The sequence below is a fragment of the Acanthopagrus latus genome, unplaced genomic scaffold (assembly GCF_904848185.1).
Source record: "Acanthopagrus latus isolate v.2019 unplaced genomic scaffold, fAcaLat1.1, whole genome shotgun sequence".
NCBI lineage: Eukaryota > Metazoa > Chordata > Actinopteri > Spariformes > Sparidae > Acanthopagrus > Acanthopagrus latus.
The window spans coordinates 66,840-83,611 of record NW_023504054.1 but is presented as its reverse complement, the minus strand read 5'-3'; the positions used below and the strand labels follow the sequence as shown (position 1 = coordinate 83,611).

Genomic DNA, 16,772 nt, shown 5'->3' with positions numbered 1-16,772 from the left:
CCATGTTAACAGCCATGGCGGTCTGGAATTCCTCCTGGCGAGTTAGACGAGCTTCCTGGATCCGCAACAGTTCTGAGAGTCGCCCCGCTTCTGCTGAGTCCATAGCTGGCCTAAGTATACTGACAGACTTGGACAGAAAATAGGACTCAGATGCAGAGTGGGCGAAAGTACAATCAAATTTTATTAATCTGATTTTGGTATTCTCCAGGAAGAATGAAAACAAAACGACTATGAAAATTCTCAGAAGACAAACAAGACGAACAACATACAACATGAAATAACAAAGGCGCTCCCGAGGAGGAATCTACTCTATTCTAGAAAAATTCTTAGATATAAATAATTACAAAATAAAACTCTCCGAAGAGGAAACAACAGGCTATGAAATATAGCTGCTCTGCGTTATCAAAGTTAATCAACAAAAAAATCTCTCACAACGAGGAAAAACAAAAGGCTATGAAAATTCAAACTTCAAACTCAAAACTCCTGACCAGAAAGGGGAAGACAGAGACTTTATACACATGAGGGAGGGGAACACAGGTGGAAACAATCAGGAATCAGGGATGACGTCAGACCAATGACACAGGAGACAGGGTAAGTGACCTGCAACGAGAGGAGAGAGTTACTTTCAAAATAAAACAGGAAGTTCACAAGACAGATCCCAAGACAAGACAACCTCACCGCGATGTGACAGGCTTATGTGAAACATGACTGAAACCTACTACTTTTCTGCCATTAATTGAAGCCTCCCCTCCTGACTATAACTGCGCCCATGTTGCTCGGGCCTCTAAACAAGGGGGAGGTGTTGCTGTAATCTACAAATCTATTTTCAGTTTAAGCTGCGACCAGGATATTAAATTTACTTCATTTGAGGCTCTGGTTTTAAAACCATCTTCATCAAATACTAACAGCCTTATCCAGGGAACAGGTGTTCACCTGGTTGTACTGTACAGACCTCTTACTTTCAGTTCCTAGAAAAATTCAGTGAATTTATTGCAGATCTTGTCTCGCTCAGATAAATCTTAATTATTGGGATTTCAGTATCCACTTAACAAGCCAGTCCAGCCCCAACACCTGCAGGAGGTCAAAGGTTGTATAGTTCTTAGGGCCCAGATCTCCTTTGGTTCAGCCAGACGAACTTTTTTTTCCTCTCAAGCTTGAAGGCTGAACATTTTGTCATTGATCCTGCACTCCGCGGGGGCCAGTCCTGTGGGGGTTTGAAGCCTCTTAGCCTATTCACTTGCCCTTTAGGGTCGCTGCATTTTATCTTTATGTCATATATATATATAAATATATAAATATATATATATATATATATATGTTTATATTTATATTTATATTTATATTTATATTTATATTTATATTTATATTTATATATGACAGTCCTAAAAGGCCCCTTGAAAAAAAAAATGTATATCATCAGGTTTAATAAGCATTTTTATTCTGGGGGACATGCAGGCAGGACACTGTGGGTCCCCAGAGTCACACTGAGGGCCAATAGAAATCTTTGCAGACAACTCCAATGCATTTTAAATAAATGGCCGCCTGTGCCTAAGATTCATATTGTTAGGGTCTAATAATGATAAACTGGATGATATTGAAATATTGGCCTCCAGAGTCTTGATTAAGTGCCCCCTGGTGCCCAAAAATGCAACTACCACAAATAAATGCATACCTGGATACTGGCACTGCGATATTGGCTTACTGGGAAAATGGCCCCAATACACATGAATGGATGGCATGCCCAACATATTAAATAATCTGAAAAGATGTTAACTTTTAGGTAGAGCCAGGTAAAAAAGGCCAACTTTTCAATATAAGATTCTGACAATACCTACAACAAAAGTTGAAATTTTCCAACTTTGTGGGGGTGACATCTGCCAAAGTGTGAGATGGTTGGGTTTAGGTCCATTCCCAGGGTGGTTGAGGTCAGTAAACATGGCCAGGTCAGGCTGTATGTACAATGTCAATGGACATTACCTAGCACCACCGATGCCACGTCAAGGCAAAGTGTGGGGGGTTAGGGCTCGTGAATCCCTCACCCCCAAAAGAAACCCATCGTTTCCTCCCAAAATTTTGTGCCTGATGGGTGTTGGGGTTTTGGCTATAGGGAGAGGGGGGGAGAGGGATAAAGGGTGTGGGGATTATTGTTTTTTTAGGGAAGGGGATGTTTAAAGCCAGCATTTCAGTTCATCTGGAGTCTATAGATACCTGTAAAAAAGTTTGGGCTCACCCTGGTGTTCATGGCTGTGTGACATGTTCAGGATCATTATACACAATTTTTTTTTCTACCACTGAATGAAAATACAGATTTATAATTATAGCTGCTGTGCAGTGATGGTTCGGGTCCGGGCTGTTTTTGGCAAATGCAGGCAATTCTGAGCAACAAACAGGAGAATAGGAAGACAAGACAGTTGACAACAGTGTTAATTTGTGACCACTTCAGGCTTGAACTCACCACTTCTGGAACCAAAGACTGTCATCTATCACTCTGAGCTAATTGACAAGTGGCAACACAACAGTGGCTTCACAAATTGAGTAAGCAATTCACTGTTGAAAATCTGAAAATACACACATTGCATCATGGCAGGCTGCCAGCTCTCATTCAGCTTTGGTACTAAAAACTACCAGAAGTACAGCAGGATCTTTTCCTATGCGTTCCTATGTTTGCCACAGAGCCGTAGTCACGTGACCGGTGCGCTGTATGCTGGTTATTAGAGCATCAGAATGTCCTCTACGTTGCATTCATTATGACTTGGAAAAACGATCACTAAAGCTGGGTTAAGGTAAAGATTTATAAGCAATTAAATTAATTACATTTTTTGCCAAAAGAAATACTAGCTTCATTACAGCCCAATTTAATTAGTTGATAGTTAACATAACACATTCATGAGATAGTGTTGATATTGTAAGCCTCAGTATGACGATATTATAATGTCAGCGTGTACGAAATAAATGAGTTTAATTTTCAAGATTTCTCCGTCGATCATTATTGATTATTATTATTAGGTTTGCGGTGCTGCGTCACAGGGGGGAAACATTACCTCTATTTTAATGTCTTATCCATTTTTATTATGTGTTACATTAACAGTAATCATCACTATTTATTAAGCTCAACAAACAAAGTGAAACACAGATGTGAGTGGAAATTGGTTTGGTTAGTTTCATGGTTGTTTCGTCCAAAAGTCACAAGGTGGCGCTGTTGAGTTGATGATGCGTGGATCTACGCTGCCGGCTGAAAACACGTCATCCATCTTAGAGGTGAGCACACCTTCATCTTTTGACATTAAGTACAGTTCAAACTAAACTCTGACATTAACCAGTCTTGACTAGTCTGGACTGGTTCTGCCTGCAACAGTAGTACGAAACCAACGTTAGCAGCACAGCGCTGACTGTTAGCTAAGAGCTAAAGCTAACAGCACAGACAAGCTTACCTTTAACTAGCATTAGCAATGAAGCTAAATAAAGTTAGCACATGGTTAAAGTTTGCCTTTGTATGCTCAGTTGTCGCTCTCAGCAAGTTAGGTTTAACCATCAACTATAATATTTACTGTAGGCAAATGATATTTTATCATAACATTACAAGAATCTCCTACATTTTCTATGATATCTTATTGTGTTTTTATTTATCGTAGCTGTTTCTCACACATTTGTAGAACATAAAACATCCAGGATATCAAAAAGTCAGTAATGTTGCCAACTGCTAATGTCAGGAATAATTTGATATTTTTGGTGAAATACAATATCTATAGGAACCTGACATGTCTCACTATGAGGCCGATATGATCCTACTCAATATTTGCAATCAGTGTTTATTATTGCGTATTTTTCTGTCTGTCTCTCTTTAAATCATATTAATTGAAACAGTAGATTCGTTTTTTCTTGAGAGTAATAAACTGACCCTGTATGCATGGTCTAGTGATGAAGGCTAATGTTGTTTGTTTTCCATTTCAGCAGAATGCCAGGATCCACAATGAAAACTTGCATATCTTGCAAGCAACACGTCTGTCTTTGTGGGGCACAGCAGCCCATGAAAAAAAAAATCATCAAGGCAAAGAACAAGGCTACGAAGGAATGGGGAGAGGAGCTGAAGAAAGGGGGCAATATTGCCAAACTTTTTGATGCTGCACGGATTCTGGTAAGCTGTAGTTCTTCTGGTTCAGTATTGATGCACCAACCAACTTGCACACGAATGATACCAGCTCGACATCACAGCCAGTCAATTTAATGTATCGAGAAATTTGACAGTATGAACACCATATAGAATTTGAGGAAAACATATGGTAAATAGGAAGTAACTTGTTACTTGTGAACGCCCCAATTCTCCAGATTTGCACCAAACTAAACATGTCTTTGAACAACAATAGCTGTGAGGTCTGTGAAGTTTTGAGTCATTTGGCTTCATTTGGCTACTCTTACAAAATCTGGATTTCTCAAGAACACATATTTTCTTGCACCTCGTAAGTTATTCATTTGATTCCCAGCAAAGTGTTATGCAGTGTCTGTTTTGGCACTTATGAATAGGCAGTAATGCAAAAAATGTTGTTGAATGACTCAGTATCTGTTGATTATTCTCTTTTGCCCCACTGCACACTAGACCCTGCACCTGCACCCTCTCCCTCCTCCTCACTTGGACTTCCACGACCCTCTGCTTCATCCCAGCCCCCCATGACCAAGCCTCTACCCCTAAGCTGTGCTCGACACGAAAGCAAACAGGTAAGACTTCATGAGAAACACCTGCAAGAGACAAGATACTTTATGGACTGGAATGTGTGCCCAGTAGTTTCTTTTCCAATATGGATGTTGCACCCTGATGATAGAACAAAGAATAATCCATTTTGCCAGGTTTCATACAAGATTCACGGAAGTTTGAGTTCGTAATAAAGAGGGCATTATAATTATTTTGGATCTTGTTTTTGTGAATATTTTCGCCATAACAACTTGAGATACTTGGTCACCTACAAAATGCTACCACTTCTTGTTTTTTAAGTTTCTGTCACCTTTACATGATACAGTAAAGTGTCTTAACTGTTTTATTTATTGTTTATTTTCTCTATCCCCACCATACACTAGACCCTGTGCCTGCACCCAGTATTGTGTCCCAGACCCCTCCTGAACCAACTCCCCTGCCCTCTGCTTCGCCCCATCCCCCTAAGCTGTGCTCTGCACTCAAGCAAATAGGTAAGACTTCCAGGTCTGAGCCTTCCTCTGCCCTCTGCATAATTCTCCAAATACTAAAACAGATGGCAAGATGCTGAGGAGGGATTGCACTGGACATCCACAGTAGCGGGCTTGGTGCTGTGTGATGTGGGAGGAAAGAAGACACTGACCAGACAGTGTGACCCACTGATCAGTGCTCACTGTAGGCAAACAGAGCAGGTAGTCAGAACTGACCAGCAATGAACAGCTGCTGTCAGTCTGCACTGGAAACACGAGAGTCTGCTGGAGCTTTACCAGAGTCTCGAGTTCACATCAAGAGGCTGTGTGTCTCTACTACAATCACAAAACTTAATTCACAGTGCTATTTTCACACACATTTTGCCTTTAACAAATACTGCTCCTCCTGCTATTTGGATCTTGCACTAGTCCATGTTATAATTTTGTTTTGTTCTGATGAATTGGTCAGCTATATTTGAAAGTATAGTTTGCCACTGACTAGGGGAAACAAATTCAGTAGATCAAAAACTGCAGCAAAAGTGATCATTTGACTTCTGAATTAAACCATTTTACACCAATTGATGTAAAGTAGCCTTGGGAGAGTTAAATAGTATAACCTTGAATAAACATTTAATAACCTCCTTTTATAGGCTGTGTCCTAGGCATCTTCTTTATTTGCCCCTCACCTCCCCAGGTCGTAGTAACAGACCCAATCCAGTCAACCTAGCAGGTAATATTGCATCTGTATTACGTATATTTAACCCTTTTTTCTGATATCCATCACTTTTTCACTCAAGTTAAGCCAAATGTAGATATGGTATTTTGCCTTGATGTGATCAATTGCAGTCCCAATATGTCTGTCCTTTTGACCAGTTAATGATATGCTGGCAACATTATCCATTATTGATAAGGTTTGTTATTATACGTGTCCTGACTATTACAGTTTGTTGTAGTGCAGATACAAGCTGAGAGAGGTCATCTGGAAAGACTGTTGTGACAAACACAAATCATCACAGTGGTACCTCACCCCCCCATGTCTTTGCCACAGTGAAATGAAATTCATATTCATGACAATCTGACAATATTCCAGAATCGTGTCACAAAGGACTCGAAATGCAAGTTGTTTTTGTTTTTAATTGAATACTGTACATTTTTGTCTAGCAGTACAGGGAGGAGCAACATGTATCATGAATACAGTATGTGTTACAGTAAATATGGGAAAACATTGAACTGGGTACATCTGTGGACTCCATGCTTACAGTGCAACAACCACTGTGCTGAAAGAATAGAGAATGGCAGAATATTTTGTACTAAAATGTCAAGACATGGAGCTGAATCAAGACTGCAAGATACCCATATAAACTGGTTTGACTTAACCTGAAAAAAGTTACACTTTAATGTTTAATTCAGCTGATTGATGTTCACATTCCTGAACCAGACTGGAAATACATGGAATGCAGTCTATAATGTCAGCTGTTAGGATTGTTATAATACCTGTTAAAAGTGCTTATGAATGTTTTGTCTGATGCATTTTGGCTATTGGCTATTTTTCAGGGAATGCTGGAGGTCAAAGTGAAGTGGGTGCCATGCCCTCAGTGGTATGTATGTAGCTTCATCATACACATCATTTTGTGCTTGCCTGTTCGATGCAGGGTAGCTGTGAAAGTATACAGGGTCCAAGTATAGTTCAGTTACAGTTCAGTGCAACATTCATAAACACCAGACCTATAATGACATTCCTCTGACAATCTGATGCATGGATGGTTAAATGCACTGCATTTACTGCATGTCGCTCTTTTTTAGTCTTTGTAATTACTCAAAGCAGCATTCACCCATTTACTCATATTATCATACACTGGTGGCAGAGGATACCATGCAAGGTGCCACTAGACTGATGACCATCCACATACACACAGACACAATTTAGGGTGTCCTGCCCAAGATACTTCAACATGCAGCCTGCAGGGGTCTGGGATCATTCCCTCAACCTTCTTATTAGCTCTAACTCACACTCCTGTGTCCCAACACATCTTCACACACACACACACACACACATAGACATCAGCCTGTAAGAGAGGCTCTTGGAGCTATTTATTTGTCCTTACCATGACATTCAGTCCCGCAGGCACCCCTGACCTACTGGCAAGACAACCACATTGAATAATACTGATTTTAGTGGTTTTGCTTTCTTTGCTTGATTACCAGTTCATTCTCTGATTACTGAGTGAAAGCGGGACATCCAAATAACCCAATGAATGCCACTCATGTTTCTGTGCATATGTCAATACATGGAAGTCATTTATGATCTCTTGACACTGAATCAACTCGTACTAAAAAGAATTCTCCTGTTTTCCATCGTTTCTTTCTTGTAGCCACCTGAGATGGGCCGATTGGTGGGTGACACAAGATGACCTCACTTAGATGTCAAAGACTTTCCTTTAATGTGTTCTTCATTTTGTAATGTTCTGGTTTGTTCTTGCCATTAAAGTTGTGCTGCTGCAGGCTCATCTCTCTGCTTGAGTTCTTACCCTAGTATGTCTTAAGTGAAGAACATGGTTTAAAAAAATGAAGCTGACACATCACTTAGTTTCCTAATGAACAAGTTTGCCTTATTTCAGAAATCGGATGATTTAATGAGCATTTGTGTCTAAGCCCATCCTGGTTGGTAGGAGGGGACGAGAAGCAGGGGCTGAACTCACTCGATTGTATGCAGGAGTGTGATTGACTGTTTCCTGGCGAAAGGCAGGTCGGAGGAACCATCAACACTGATCAGACCTCACCAACACAGCCACAGCAACATTCACACAACCAGACAAGACGAAAGTCAAACCCAGTCGTAATACAAAAAGAAGGTTCGTATTAGTGGACGTGATGATTATCTGCAATTCAGTTCTCTAAGAGTGAAAGGAGTCCCTCATCCTTCATTGATTTGTGCTATGTCCTGTTAAGATTCAGTCATTTTTGAACAAGCTTCAACTCTCATATCAAGTTCATCTGTAGACCTACAGGAGATGTCTAAAGCTGACAGTGTGCACACAGGATACTAGGTACAATAATACCAACGCAATCCTGACCATAGAGGACCATTAAGTAGGATTGGGAAATGGACTAAATGTACTCAAAACGGCAGTCAATGTCAAGTCAATGTGCTTTTATAACTTCAAAGTTATGATATTTTATTGGGGCACAAGGTCAAATTAGGAGATATGTGTACAAAAGTGTGTACTGAGAGATATAGGTACCACAATCTAGAATAATCTTGATCATCTCAGATCATCCTGTCAGTCGGGGGATGGGAATACAGTGGCTCTAAACGTCCATACTGACTTAATGGGAAAACATTCATATAAAAAATGAGTTTGTTAATGGGGGAAAAATGGGTTTAAAATGATTCGGCAACGTGTGAATTCAGAACTTTCGGGGCTCATGACTTGGATCCATTTTTGTTGCTGTGGAGTGATAATGTGGTTTAAAGTTGGTTTAAATATAATGTGGCTTCCTAACGAGACGATGCACCGTACAGCTCAATCTATCAGATCGATTAATAACAAACGTGTGTTAGCTAAACGTTCCAGCTAGTGAACATACCCCAAGAGCGGCGGACAGCAGCATTGAATAGTATGAATATGGCGCTGACGGTACACAGCAATGACACAACAGAAATTAATAGAGCCTGTGTCCCCATTTTTCATGTAGCCTGTGAGCTTCTTTTTCCTTTTTAACATGCAAATAAACTCAAACTTTAGATGTTTTTAAATTAAACAACAATATTTCTATCTTTCTAAATTAAGTGTCCTCAGTGCAGGAATGATGAGGCATGAATGGCTATTAATATTAGTTATTTATTTTTTATGTGAACCATGAAGAGACAATGAATAAACATTGAAAAAAGAGGTGGACAAAGTAGACAAGTCCATTTAATTGAGTCAGTGCATAGATACATACTACATACTGTACATCTGGTCAAACTTTGTGTTCCAAGTGCTTGTTTTTAAGTCTTCAAGCATTCTTTAATGTGTTGTTGCCACAATGCATTTGCACAAACTAATGACTCAGACAATCCAGTGAATGCACTGACTTCCCTGTAGAACCTATAGAATAAAACTGAGGACTTTGTAGCACATGCTACAAAGTTTGTGTGCTGTAAACAGAGCAAACATTTCAAACAATGTGAATCTTTCTTCATTTCAGAAACCTCAGCTGTGAAGAGATAAAGCCACACAGACATGCTTTGGTGAGGAATCTTCATCCAAGTTTGAATCAAACTTTTCAAATAAATAAATAACTAAAGAAATAAATGCAAGCACTTTAAACTTGACTGCTAGTGTAGGCATAGTTGACATGATTGGTAATTCTCTTGTGACAAACAGTTTATTGCCTATTCTTAGAAAAGAAAAGAAAATTCATCCACTGATTTCAAAACAGGCTCAAAGTACCATGAACCTTCATAGACAAGTCATGGGGTCAAAAGTACACTCAGGGTCTACAGTAAGTATTCAAGTGAATATACAGAGTTATGGTCCATCCCTGACTGGGATATACAGGGTGCTGGGATTGAACCAGCAAACCAAAACAAATAAACAATAAACATTCGACAAGATCACAGGCAGTGGCGCTACAGCATTACGCAGAATATCAAATATTTGCTGTAAATACTGGAATGTGATTTTTTGGAGTGATTTGATCTCAAGATGCATTAAAGACACATTAGGTGTATTCACAGCTGTCTGTACTTAGACCTGCCCACTAATAATAGTAATAATAATAACAATAATAGTAATAATAATAGTAATAATAAGTGCCAGACTCAGTTTCAATGGGCATGTCATTAGGAGTGTGTTGTCCTCTGGATTCTATTCCCCAACAGCACTGTCCAGTCCCTTTTTTATTTGGGAGAAAAAGAGAAGATAAACAGGAATTAGTTAAACACAAACCTGGAGCACTGCATTTGTCACAGAATAATCAAACAATGTCAATATCAATATCATGGCCTTAATTACCTGCATGTCCATGTCCTCCTCATCTGAGTAGCTCTCCACATCATTTGCTAGATCTTGCTCCTCAAACTGCTCTTCTCCCTCTTCAGGGTCCAGTGCAGACCCATCAAGTCCTGCTCTTACCACGTGCAAGTATTTATTTCTCACAGTGAAAAGGTGAGACTGCAGCTGAGACCTTCTTCTGTTGAACTCTGCCTGAAGACCTCGAAGTCCTTCTTCAGAGACGCTGCAGTGGCTACCTTCATAGTAATTAACAAAATATTCAAAAAGTCTAAATTACATTGATATTTTTCTTCTTTGAAATACATGCAAGTTTCCTGTATGTTACACACATACATAGATCACATGATATCTTCCAGTGAGATGCATGTGAGATCTGTTTGAGTCCTGAAAACGGCATTAAAAAAATCAGCAAAACAGACAACTTAAATCTTTCTATGGAAGAAAAAAACAGCTTTGGGTAGATGAGTGTGTTCTGTTGATGTTTTTATTGTAACGGGTAATGGCTTACCCTCAGTGCTGACGGATAGACCTCTCAATGTCTGCTCCCTTCTCTTGAGGAACTCCCACTGTTGTTACTTCTGCAGCAAGGATCATCACCTCCTCCTCAGGTCTTCTTATGTGCATTGCCTTATCAAAAATATTTTTTTGGCAAGGAACTCCACACCATCTGGAAATGTAAAAAAAGAAGAAAAGAAAAATGAGGCCAGAACAAAAAGACTAATAAGCTGCCTCAATCCCAGAGAAGTCTCCTCAGTTCTTGATCTCACTTGTAGCCGAGAATCATTACTGGCTGCAGGGGGTTCTTTACAGCACAGAGCAATGTTGAGTTATGCAAGAACATTGTACTGATTGATTTCTGTCATCAGAGAAGGCCCTTCAGAGACTGCTCTCTTTTACACGGACACCCTGATTAAAGTATATATAAAAAAAAACCACAGAAGAACACTGAAGTTACAGCGTACTGCAAATCAACAGATTATACAAGGAAATCAACATAACAGACAACACCAACTCAAAGAAAGAACATGCTCATAAATGACATTGCCATGGTCCATAACATTGACCGAACATGTTGCTTTGTGCAGAAACAGCAAAAATGCTTGTTTCAATTGTAATGCGGAAATGTTACATATTGTACGGAGTCTGATTAATGATACCTACCATGTTCAGCCCAGTCCCGGACATCTCTGACCCACTGTTCCACAGTCCCATCATTTGCAGACATCTCTCCCTTGAGGGTCTCTAGGCTCTGCCTCTCCCTCTCAGGATTCTGCTGTGTCTGTAGGAAAAGGAGGGATGGGGGAAATTAAACTTTAAAGAGTGACATTTGTCACTCATATAGCAATGTGGCTGCTTTTCTGAAAGAAGATGGTTACCTTACGAAATCTTGTGCACAAGGTTTTCCACATGTTCTCCATCTTTCTCTTATTCCAGTCCATAATCTGGACAGTTAGCATGTCTGTGCGTGCTGTTACAGACAAAAAAAGACAAAAATGATGCATGCCTAGCAGCTCCACTTAACAACAATGCCGTTAAAAGGCTCCACTAGTGTAACTGCTGTCAAGTCATGCTATCTATATGATTATTCTGCAAATAAAATATCAAATATGAAATATCGAAGCCTACAACCAACCTCCTTTGCCCATGAACTTTGTGAGTATGGCGGTCCTGGACAGGGAGGAATGAACCATTTCCACCTCCTCTCCCAGGTTATCTGACATTTCAGGAATATACAGTGCAGTCTATTAATCTGAGTTCAGGGAAACATGCATTGTTGTTTTGGCTCTGTAATCAAGCAGATTGGATTTGACAAGGAGAAATTACTGGCATCGAAACACAAGGGATGAGTAAAAAATACCTCACACTCGATGCCATGTGCTTTGGCATGGAGCACAGACAACAGAGCCTTCACGGTGGTGAGGTGACTGTACTCTGGGCAGGCTTCAGCAATTCTCTGGATGTAAGGCCAGTACTTGCATATTACGTCCATGCAGAAGAAGGCTGGTGGACTGGCTGTGATTGCCTTCTGCAGGAACATCACATACACAACGATCTCACCCCTGTGGGATTGCTTAACAGCATTGCATTAATTAAGCGTCACTTGATGAGCATTTGAAATAAATGGAACTGTAGTGAAAATACAAAGTGTTTTTATACTTGCCTGTACATATTCAGGGCCCGAAGGATAATGCCACGACGGCACACTGCTACTTTAGACCCTGGGGAAGAATTAAAAATTAAATTAATTTAATTTAACAATAATTCGGCCTTTTCTTCAATTCTGTATGCGTTATTAAATGTTATTACTGCTACTTTTCTCCCTATGAAAAAGCAAATCATTTTGTTTGGAAAACCTCCAGTGTGGACGCAGCCCAAAACAGTTAATAACATCATATTAAGTCTTAATTGCACAAGTCTAGCAGCTCGTCCAACTATGCATGCTGGTTAACTGTTGCAACTGCCATTTCCCTTGATGAGGACACAGGCATTTGGTCCCTGGACCATGGCTGCCCACTGCTTCTAAACAGGAAGGATGGGTTAATGTGAATTTCCCCCATTGTGGGACAATAAAGGAAGTCTTATCTTAAAATGTTTCCCATTAGCTATTTTCCTATCATTATAGATAAGATAAGATATTCCTTTATTAGTCCAACAACGGGGAAATTCACAGGGGCCAGAGTGTAAGCAAAGGGTGGAAAACAACGCACTACCACAAAATGTAAGACTGTGAAAAGGGAAAGCTCTAGATAACATACTTGCTCATCAAGGCTGGAACAAGCCCTCTTGCTTGTTGTCTCCTTTGCTGCGTTCAGCTGAGACCTGCCACAAACACCTTTACCTGGCAACTACAAAAAGGACAAAGTGAGGAATGGTCACATTAATGTTTCATTTATTTAACAGCTTTGGGTGTAATTCTGCAGCATCAAACTGCAGAATGCAAGTAATTGTAAATAATAGTCAATGGTAGCTCTTACCTAAAATAAAATTTGACTTAAGGTATACAAAGTGTAATGAGAATATATTTCATTAAAAATAAATAAAACGTGCTCTTACATGCTTGGCCCTCTTTTGGAGGTCGTCCGCAAATACTGCAACCTCGTTATCCTTGCAGATGAGCACACCGTCAAAATAACCCCCTTCCTCAGAGCTAAAGATCAGACATGGAAATATAAATTGCAAGGATGATGCCAATCATTTCATGTTAGCATTGCTGAAGAATGAACATGTGCTCACTGGTGTAACAAATGAGAGCTGAGACATGGACATGCCTAGACCATGAAACATGAAATATACACTGACTGTCCACCCTTTTTGAAGCAGTAGTGCTTCCTGTTTCCATCCACAGACACAGCCAACATCTGAGGGGACAGGTTGTGCAGGCGAATGGTTGCTCTGAGCACAACTTGTCCACTTCGTAGGAGCTGATGACCCGCTCCATGAAGCTCTGGAAAAATGTGTCTGAGCAAACTTTACCAGTCTGTTGAAAGAATCATCAAAGACAAATTTACACTAACATGCAGAATTAAAAGGAGGGAATGGTAAATGTTGTGTACTGTAGGCCAGCCCACCCTGCCATACACTGTTGTTTGTTTGTGCTTCCAGCATTCTCATAAAGGTCAGGTGGGAAATCCCTGGAGCAGCCAACTTCATCTCCCGTAAAGCTTGAATCATAGCTACATCATAGATGGTATGGAAATGGATGGTGGCAGGCCAGTAGCCACTGACTTGGACATGGTACAGCCCTGGGGTCCAGCTGGCACAGCAGCCACCACATCACAGCTCTGGGAGGGTCAGATCATCTCGTCCTGGGGGAAAAAAGCATCCATTCATGTTATATTGGAGGGGGGTAAAACCATAGGGAAGTAGAGGTAATGGTATGGAGTTACCTTTCATGTTGATGAACACCACAGGCCTCCCAGCAATGACAGACACATTCTCTGGGGGGGAGTCACAAATCTGGTGTGGCATTTCCATTGGCAATATTCTAGCAACAAAAGGAAAAGAGAGGTTTAAAAATTCCAAAATTAGATAGGGGTCTTTTTTCAAGATGCCAAAAATAAATAGAGTTTTGTAAAGAAAATAAAAAGATTATATGTATATAGTACCGCATGTGTGGTGGGAATAGCCCCCTTCTGCAGCTTCTGTTGGTGGCAGAGGCATGTGGAAGCCATCAAAATGCCATTCCACATTAAGCATTATGGCAATGCTGAGATGTGCAGGCCTATAAATCGTATTCTACAGACTTGGATTGGTGGATCCCCACAGAAATCACACCACAATGCTTGATTGTTTGACCAGTCATGCCAAAACTCATGGGAATCTATAAGACAAAAAGATTATGATTTCTTACTGAGTCCTGCCTCTTCCTCATCAGGCATCTCCACTGATGTCCCCTCAGGAACACTGAGGTAAAGTCATCTGGGCCTTCCACCTGAAAAGATAAAGTTAAATGTGAAGGGTGCCAACAATGTTTATTCATAATGCCAGTTTGCTACTGGTTCCAGCAGCTCAGGAAATGAACAATTTACAGAGGAAAGATTTGCCAAACATGTCTGCTCTTTTTCAGCAAAACCTTGCTGAGCATTCAGAAAGTTAAATACATCCACAACTGAGAGCTACCCAGTATAATCACAATCTTCTTCTGTGGTAGTATTCATTGACCTTATTACAACAAAATGCTTAGTACGCTATGCAGAGTTGGATATAATAAACTAACCACGGGATTTGGATGAAGAGGACTTGATGGTCTGGGCAATAATGCTGCCATCTTTATCCCGCTTTCTCCATCAGATCTGGACTGGTGGTTTTGATCTTCTTTTGTTCACCTAAAAAGCATAATATAATTAAAGTAACGCAGGTAAACCATAAAGACTTCCTGCACAAGTAACTTCTTGAATGTTGCTATGCATTATAATATCTGATCCCCATGCATGGAACAGGATACTGAAGCTGTTACATTACCTGTGCAGGCTCGACTAGTGAGTTGAGATGCTCTGCCAGGCTCTGTGCCTTTCTGATCAGCTCCTTAAGGGTAGCCTCATCTGCTGCCATAGTGCCGAAACAGCAAAACTAAAAGATGCTCAATCCTCCATCTCTGATCTGTGGGGAAAGTGCACCCTATATGGTATAGACTTCTGTCCCAGCTTGCCTCTGATATTGTTGTTGACAAATGGTTGGCTCTTAAAAGAGCCGTTGGTTGTGTAAAGGAAGGTAGAGGGACTGAGAGATGAGAGAAACTGGTCATCTGTAAAACAGTAATAAAAGTAGAGTGAGAGCACAATCAAGAAAGCCTAGTCTAGTCACAATCAATAAAGTACATCTATCTATCTAAATTTGTCAAACTTTGTTATTGACAAAACTGATTGGTGTCAAGGCAATATAGCTCATTGCATTTCTGATTTACTAACACAGTTGCGTTCTTACCTGAAGCAGGAGAAGGTTGGCAATAAAAAAAGAAGAAGAAAAAACTGGTGGAAGTACATCAGCGACAGCAGAGTCCATAGTAACCACCATAGCAATGATGGAAACCTGAAAGATCGTAATAACTAACAAACGAAAGATCATATCATTCACTGAAGGAGTAATATGAGAACAAAATGCAGATTTTTCAATAGGAATGTCATCAAAACGCACTTTAATGGCGAAATGGCCTTAAAATGCTGCATTATGCTGCATTTTCCACTATGAATGAAAGGAATGGAAGCCATTTTTCACTGCGGGAACTGCGCACTAGTGTCTTTTGCTATTCGTGGGAGGCACGAAACATTTGTACATAACTTTTCGAACATTTCCATAGAACCCCTTCATGAGAATATGTTGCTTGGGTGGGCAAAAATGTAGGGATTGCTTGGGGAAATCCCAACTGCTTCCCTAATTTTTATCAGGAGGTCAGCTGACTTTTTAATAATGTTTGGGAAGAGCACGGGTACCCTGCGGCCCCTCTTCCCTTGCATTTCTTCCCTGGTGAGTATCTTGTATAATTCTCTTTCTACCTTTGACAGGCTGGCCAGAATTTCATCTTACACACTCCCTTTGTTTTGCTGCAGGTATGTTTTGACCTCCATCCTCAAAACTTCTCCTGCATGTTGCAGGTGAATCCTGCAGTTGATTTTATTTAATCGTTGTCATGCAAGAAGAAGTTTCGAGGAGGCTGGCTCACGCCATGCAGTTTTTGTTGGATGGTGAATCAGATCATTTTTGTGGAGCTCTTCTTGCTTGTTCAGTTGAGCTTGTTAGGGTTTGTTCCATTTTTTCTGCTCCAGGGTTTTCATTGCATTGGATGACACACTTGTTGATCAGTCCAGCTTTATCAGATTTTGGAATTGCTCTGCTTTTGTCTTTAAGTCATTATCCTGTCGATGCAGAGCCTGTCCTTGTAAAATCGATGTCACAGTCACAAGGGAACAGCGCAATTTAAGCAAAGTTGAAGGAACTGAAAACCGGCATCTTGAGTCATCAAACTCAGTCAGCTTCTTGACAGACTCAACTACTGTGTTAAACTTTGATGGGCTGATCAAGTCCTTCAAAAAGACAATGTCTCTGTCAATCTCTCTTGCTGCCACAAGAAGTCTTGCAAGTTCTCTCATCTTGTTTCTGATGTCTGACCACTGTCTCACA

General features: G+C 40.4%; 4 long non-coding RNA genes across 14 annotated transcripts; 1 reads left to right on the top strand and 3 right to left on the bottom strand.

Annotated features, from left to right (window-relative positions):
• Positions 1–2,719: 2,719 nt before the first annotated feature.
• LOC119015876 lies at positions 2,720–7,661 on the top strand. Of its 9 annotated transcripts, none has more exons than XR_005073580.1 (8): positions 2,720–2,783; positions 3,184–3,258; positions 3,952–4,135; positions 4,595–4,713; positions 5,071–5,178; positions 5,805–5,884; positions 6,709–6,752; positions 7,527–7,661. It is a non-coding gene; the product is annotated as an uncharacterized LOC119015876 (long non-coding RNA). The 9 variants fall into 9 exon arrangements; XR_005073583.1 differs by having other exon boundaries at positions 2,743–2,783; positions 3,955–4,135; XR_005073582.1 differs by lacking the exon at positions 2,720–2,783 and having other exon boundaries at positions 3,099–3,258; positions 3,955–4,135.
• A 1,315-nt stretch (positions 7,662–8,976) lies between these two features.
• LOC119015878 lies at positions 8,977–12,214 on the bottom strand. The gene is made up of 7 exons (XR_005073588.1): positions 12,013–12,214; positions 11,788–11,868; positions 11,531–11,622; positions 11,316–11,433; positions 10,663–10,821; positions 10,155–10,390; positions 8,977–10,034 (listed from the first exon to the last, which is right to left on the bottom strand). It is a non-coding gene; the product is annotated as an uncharacterized LOC119015878 (long non-coding RNA).
• Positions 12,215–12,311: 97 nt separating this feature from the next.
• On the bottom strand, positions 12,312–13,745 carry LOC119015880. 2 transcript variants are annotated; one of them, XR_005073593.1, is made up of 5 exons: positions 13,724–13,745; positions 13,389–13,632; positions 13,209–13,302; positions 12,911–13,000; positions 12,312–12,373 (listed from the first exon to the last, which is right to left on the bottom strand). It is a non-coding gene; the product is annotated as an uncharacterized LOC119015880 (long non-coding RNA). The 2 variants fall into 2 exon arrangements; XR_005073592.1 differs by having other exon boundaries at positions 13,455–13,632.
• A 4-nt stretch (positions 13,746–13,749) lies between these two features.
• LOC119015879 lies at positions 13,750–15,715 on the bottom strand. 2 transcript variants are annotated; one of them, XR_005073591.1, is made up of 6 exons: positions 15,579–15,712; positions 15,117–15,399; positions 14,872–14,980; positions 14,506–14,586; positions 14,042–14,139; positions 13,750–13,960 (listed from the first exon to the last, which is right to left on the bottom strand). It is a non-coding gene; the product is annotated as an uncharacterized LOC119015879 (long non-coding RNA). The 2 variants fall into 2 exon arrangements; XR_005073590.1 differs by having other exon boundaries at positions 15,117–15,715.
• Positions 15,716–16,772: the final 1,057 nt, after the last annotated feature.